General features: G+C 44.9%; 1 protein-coding gene across 1 annotated transcript in view; it reads left to right on the top strand.

Moving 5' to 3' along the window:
* The first annotated feature begins 1918 nt into the window (after window positions 1–1918).
* PLEKHM3 (pleckstrin homology domain containing M3) overlaps window positions 1919–6324 on the top strand; it is a 122738-nt gene continuing 118332 nt past the window's right edge. Inside the window, exons 1-3 of the mRNA XM_040603612.1 lie at window positions 1919–2038; window positions 2860–3113; window positions 4831–4949. The gene's annotated coding sequence lies outside the window, so the exon portion shown is untranslated. The remainder of the gene's footprint in view (window positions 2039–2859; window positions 3114–4830; window positions 4950–6324) is intronic.

Genomic DNA, 6324 nt, shown 5'->3' with positions numbered 1-6324 from the left:
AAATGCAAACTTGAAAACAGTAATTATATATGCAGGGAAGGGATGTGCATGTTTGAGAACTAAGTGTAACACAATAACCGTAGATGGGGAGGTAAAGGAGACTGCACAATATTCAAATTATTGTATTTGTAATTTCACTACTATAACAGGATGCGATTTTAGTTACTCAGCCCCAGTAGTGTCTCATCAATTCTTAAAATCCAACTTTACCCTATCACAGATGATAATTCCTACCCCCATAGGACTAAATATAAGTAGTATAAAAGAACTATTAAAACATGCAGATTTACAACGTATACTGAAAGAAACCAAAGAAAAGGGACATGAAACTCTTCTTATGATCCATCATGATGTAGAGGGGATCAAGAAAGTTTTAAAAAAGGTAGAACAGGATGGAAACCATAATTGGTGGGATACTCTCTTTGGCTGGTCACCTTCTGCAACAGGAATTCTTAACACTATGGTACACCCCATTGTGATCTTATTGATCAGTTTAGGAATTTCCTTAATACTAACCATTATGTTATATTTGTGGGTTTGGAGAATGTTTAAAAGGGTAACACTTATGTATGATGCTTTATATCATTCGGGAAGACTGCTTAAGTAAAAGAATTTACTTAATTTAATAAAAAGGGGGGATTGATATGAAGAAATAGTGTGAAATGGGGACGCTTAACACCGACTGTGATTGTATATGTCTGCTCAAGGAATGTGGGTATGGTGACTAGTCATGGGTGCGGTGTCTGGTCACACAGGCACACAGCTCTGAGGAGACAACTACAGTTTTTGAGGAGACGCCTGCCCCTCTCCTCTAACAAAGGGGAGACGGGGAGACGCCTGCCCTTCTTTCTCTAACAAAGGGGCTATTTAAAAGAGAATGAGAGAAGATGAGAGACATTCAAATGCTATCTAGAGGGAGGGAGTGCTAAGTCTCCTTGCTGGAGAAGATGGGATGGTCACAAGAACATGACTCACCTACAAACCTGCAAGACCACCACATTCCAGGAAACGGACTGATAAGCTAATTAACATACGAAGCGGGGTTTAGGTAACAAATATGTATAGGCGCTAATTGAATATTCATTTGTTTCATTGTATAAATGTGGGATGGTTCGTCACTTCGGGTATGCACGCTTGTGGAGGAGCGATCCCCCGTGCATCTGCGCGCAATAAACATACCTACTTTATAACTTTCGAGTTATAGAGTCTAATTCCGCACGTCAGTACTAGATGCCTCACCTTCAACTGTACTATTCTGGGTGAAGTTCCAAGAAATAGACCCAGCAGCCTCTCATTGCCCATCCTATCTCTGTCACTGCTACGAGCTCTCCTCCCTTCTACCACAGGACCAAGTCATTTCAGCCTGCCATGCACAAGCTGATCACTGAGTTTGCCTTCATGAGGGGGTGTCTCAAAACTCCCCTTCCTTGTGATAAATCTCTTTGTCTGCCTTGACCATCCTTCCTTTCCCATGCTACAATTGCTTTTTCTGTGGTACCTTTATCTTCTAAGCCATAACCCAACTTTTTTTTATTTTTTCTTTTTACCTCTCCATTTCCCCTTGCTTTGGATATCAACAATATCTCAATTCTCCCTTCTGAGACACTATTATTTTTTGTTCAACTATCACCTTCATTTACAACAAACTGACTGTATTACCTGCTAGTGGCAAAGAAGGATGACATTTAGACACTTACAAAGCAAAGCCAGTCAGGCTGGGGCGTGTGCTCCTGGTAACCCATTGCTTTATTTATCAGTGTATTAACTCCCTCATTTAGATTGCAAAATCCATAGGCAAAAGCAGTTCCTTTGTATATGTTTAATGATTATTCTTCTAAAAAGAAAAAGAGAATATGAACAGAAACTGTGATTAACATGAAGAATGAAATGCTAGGACTTATTTTCTGTTTCAGGAGTGTGGTCCTCCAGACAGTTCAAAAGAGAGAGAAGGGATACCACTGATCTCAGAACACTGCAGCAAGACTGAGTCTGGAGAAAGAACTGTATCCACATTCTGCCGTGGCAAGAATGGCCTCAGGTATTGTTATTTAATTTCCCTGTGCCTCAGCATTCTGTGTGTAAAGGGTGATTGCTCTCTCTTTGACTTGCAAGGTTGTTCTGAGATGTTTTGATCCTATAGAGATGAGTCAGAGGAGCACTTATGAAAAGTTTCTTTTGTTACAAGAGATGTAGTTCCTGGTGAAATGTTGAAAGGAAAAGGCCAAAATCATGAAAATTTCAAAGCTACCAAGCCCTCAGGAAAGAAGTGTGAAATCCTGTGAGGAGTCTGTTTCTTCAAACCAGAGTCTTGTGGTTTAAGCAGTGAGGAGTTCCCACATATCTTTCTTCCTCTGTTTGGGATAAAACTTTAGCACCAGGATATTTGCTTAAGTAGAGAGGGTTGGGTGGGTGCCTGTACAGAGAAGTTTGTCATTCCATACTTCAGCTGAATAAAGCCATTTCTTATAACAAAAGAGGCAGCACTGACATTGGGTGGCTCACTAGTGCAGTTTCTGAAACTGGTGATATGCACGTGCACAGGTACACAGGCACACAGGCGCTGCTTTGTCTCTGCAGTCCATGGTCTGGCTGTCCCATACAACCATCCATTGGGGTGCTTCATTTGAAGGTTAGGTAGAATAGCACAATGTCCAGGGATTGGCTTCAGTAAAAGATCTGCACAAACTCGAGGAAATAATTTCCTTTTCTTGTTCTTTAGTTTCCTCATTGGCTAGAAATGAGTCAAGCAGTTCTCGGCCTTGTACCCACACCACCTTGTACTCTGTAGTTGAAAAAGGCTATATTATTCATATAGGCATGCATCGTTACAGTTCACTGTTTGAATGCTGGCTTTTGCAGAGACCTCTTGAGACATCTTGTCTACATTTCACTGTTTAAGTGACCAGCGTGCATCTGACCCTGTACTATTGCAAACTGCCTCAGAAGCTGGCCCCGTACAACTGGTGTTTGAAGGTGGGGACAGTCTAGGAGCCCCTCAGAAGGATTCTAAAATGGTCCTGACAGCGGCTTTGAAGGATCTCAGGATGGAGGTTCATGCTGGCTTTTGTGTCACGCCATCTCTCCATCACCAGAAAAGCACCCACAGCCAGAAGGTAGGAGGTATGGCCCCATGCTAGATCCCAGCCTGCCTCCTTCAGCGGTGTGGGGAGGGGAGGCTGCTCCCGTCCAGCCTTCCCAGCAGCATCTCCCAATCACAGCTGCTGGATAACGGACAGCAGCCCCAGGTTTTGCTGCGAGAACTTAATCTGCACTGTCGTCCCTCATTACTGCCACTCAGTGCCGTTGTGTCCAGCCATGAAGGGTCACAAGATGACATGAGAGAGGTCGGGCAGGGGGTGCCTGGCAAGCACCGGGAAGTATGGAAAGGCTTGAAAGAGAACAGCGACCCAAACGATGCTCCCAGCGGCTCGGTGGGGATGGGGCTGAAAGCCGCTGGGTTCGCACCAAGTTTTCCCGAAGGTCACTCTGCAATATGGTAACTCCCAGCTCGGCTGTCAGTGCCCATAAAGGCAGCTCTCCTCACAGTGCGGGGGTGGGGAAGGGAAGGAGGTTTGTTTAGAAGCATTAGTGTGCCCCTCCCCCGGCCCCATTAGTGGCCCTTATTAAACCAACACAGACAAAGAGCAAAGATGCCCTCGTTAATGGAGAGTCTGCGATAATTACTCTGCTCTGCCGCTTCTTTTGGGGCCTGAATGGCCTTTGAATAATGTTTCTCTTGCTGTGGTTGCAGACAATACCCTCGCAGACTGCTTTAAGCGGTGCCAATCCCATTAGCAGAAGAATAGCAGAGCTTTGTGGTTGTGTGAGTGTGTGTGTGCTCACGGGGAGGACTGCGGGCTGGCAGTGGGAACTGGGCTACGCTGCCCACTGCTTTCGCTCGCCTCTCTTGCCCTCCACGGCCCAAGGAAGCAAAGCAGGGAAGTGCTGGGTGGAACTCCATCTCAAAAACAATCCCTGTTTAAGTAACGCCTGAGCCAGGGGGCTTGTGGGAGCCGTGTTGCGGCTCGATGCAGGAGCACAGAGATGGCATATCTGCTCACCAAAGGGGAAGAAGGGAAGAGCTGGGAGGCAGAAGCCCCTCAGGACTGAAAAAGAGGAGTGCCCCAGCCTTTCCCCATGTTCCCTGGCACGGCTCTCCTCTCACACCCACACAAGACACCAAAAGGGGATGGAGGCCCAAGGGGCTCCAAAAACAGAATCCAGCTGTACTGCTTCTTTACAGTACAGAGGAAATGAGGTGACAGGCATCCCTCTGCATCCAGTTGATTACAGAGCATGGAAATGGCTATACTGCCCAATTGCGGGAGGGTTAATTTTGTACTGCACACCCCAAGCAGGAAGCTAATTAGTGTGTTCAATAGGTAGCTATCAGCCAAACTTGGAGGAGTTGGAATAACTCTACCTGAGCCTTTCTCTTTGATCTCCCCTTCTGCATGATAAGTGAAAATAGTGTATAGCCGGGCTGGCTGCAGTGTTTAATTTAATCATCTGATGATACTTATTTTCACAAACATGAACTCAAGGAACAATTATCGGAAAGGCTTCATCTTGTGCTGAACATGCCAGCTAACGGCCTTTCTGTGAGGTAATAGCTTCTATGTAGGGAGTCAGTAATTAAAACGTGTGAAAAAAGGCCCCTTCTTCAGAGGCAGCCGGGAAAAACAGTGGGTCTAATGCTCAGCTGGTGAGAACTGGCAAGTCTGTCAATGGCCACAATAAATGAGCATTGCTCCTTCCAGCAAAGAATGTGCCCAGAGGGTTCTTGAGAGTTTCCTATTTTGAGAAAGATGTTTGAATTCTTGTCAACAGGAGCCAAACTCAGGAATACGTGGTACAATGATCTGGTCTTTGAAAGATGATTCGGCAGGACTCATGGGAGATGTTCAGATCTAAAGGAGTGCACTCGGCCCTGCAAACTCTCCCACAAGGTAAGCAGCTAAATTAGGTTTCTAGTGTTAACAGATAGAACCATTTTCTCCCTCTTTCAGTGTTAACTCTCTAGACTTCCAGAACCATGTTCAAAAAGCTAAGAAAAAGCTGACATTTGAGACGTTCCAAGTAGAAGGAAGATGACTTCCTTTATGTCTTCGTCATGTGGACACATAGGGTTCAATTTGTTTAATGGTATAGTTAACCACCAGATGGCTCTATGCACTCTTTTCAGTTTTGGGCCATATGTTGATGGTTGACAAGCAAGGGGGACAAAGCTGGAAGTCAAGCTGTGCGGAAAGTTCTGTTGAATAGCCACCATCATATCTTTAATCACTATATCATGCTTGAAACAGCTTGTGATTTCATGTTGGAGGATGGTGATATGCTTAAAGAATGAAAATTGCAAAATCTGGAACTTGTATTCTTAGATAGATACAGTAATAAAAATTTCCAAAGTTCAGATTTCTTCAGAATTAGAGTGTGTTATCCTGCAGCTTTGAAGGATGACATTGGTCATTTGTTCTTTTCCACTGGCACACAGGCGGCAGGAAGAGAAGTCTCTACCAAACTAGAGGAAGAAAATGTCGTCACCTGTTCTCATATTGAGTTGTTTTAAGCTATGGTAGAGGGACATGTGATGAATCACAGGTACAAAAATGTGATTTAGAAAGGGGGATGGAATCTCTTCCTTCTGTCAGTAAATGGTAACAGTTGTTCATTAAGTGCTTCTCAGAATAGAAAATTAGAAACTTGAATGCAAACTGTTCCCTAGCAGCCAAGCATAAGAAAGATGCGCATTAATTGCATTTTGCCTATGAAATGGAAAGTGTTACCCATCCCAGTACTTTTGCAAATGGTTTCCAGCAGGTAAGAACAGAGTGAGGAATATCTAGAGCTGGGAAAAGTGCTCTTTAGAGGGCTGGGAAGGACAAAATTAAGAGACCATCATCAGCCTCTTTCACTATGTGTTCTCCCCCTTTCCTGGGGGAACACGGTGTTTCCTACAGACCTCCACAGTGCACAAGGCAATGCTGTGAGGATGCAGGGGGCCCCTTGGTGCTTGGTGGCCCCAGGGAAGCATCTGGCAGGACATGGAGCGCTGGCAAGAGGTGCCTTTCCTCTCTCTTGCACAGCTAAGTGCTGGGAATTGCACAATGCAAACTGTTGTAATACTTGGATGTGTTTGGCAAATGAGGTCTCAAGTAACCCCATGGAACACGGTGAGTCTGTAGGAAAGAGAAAGGTGCAGGAATAGTGCCTGACTGCACTGAATGCCTGGGACTGGACTTGGCTGCTAAGACAACTGGGATTGTTTTGGGTTCATGGCACATGGTTACTGTCCTTTCAGACTTACGGCTGCCAAGTGTCTCT

The sequence above is a fragment of the Falco naumanni genome, chromosome 8 (genome assembly GCF_017639655.2).
Source record: "Falco naumanni isolate bFalNau1 chromosome 8, bFalNau1.pat, whole genome shotgun sequence".
Lineage (NCBI taxonomy): Eukaryota > Metazoa > Chordata > Aves > Falconiformes > Falconidae > Falco > Falco naumanni.
The sequence above is the reverse complement of the archived record's forward strand: the minus strand, read 5'-3'. Positions and strand labels throughout refer to the sequence as shown.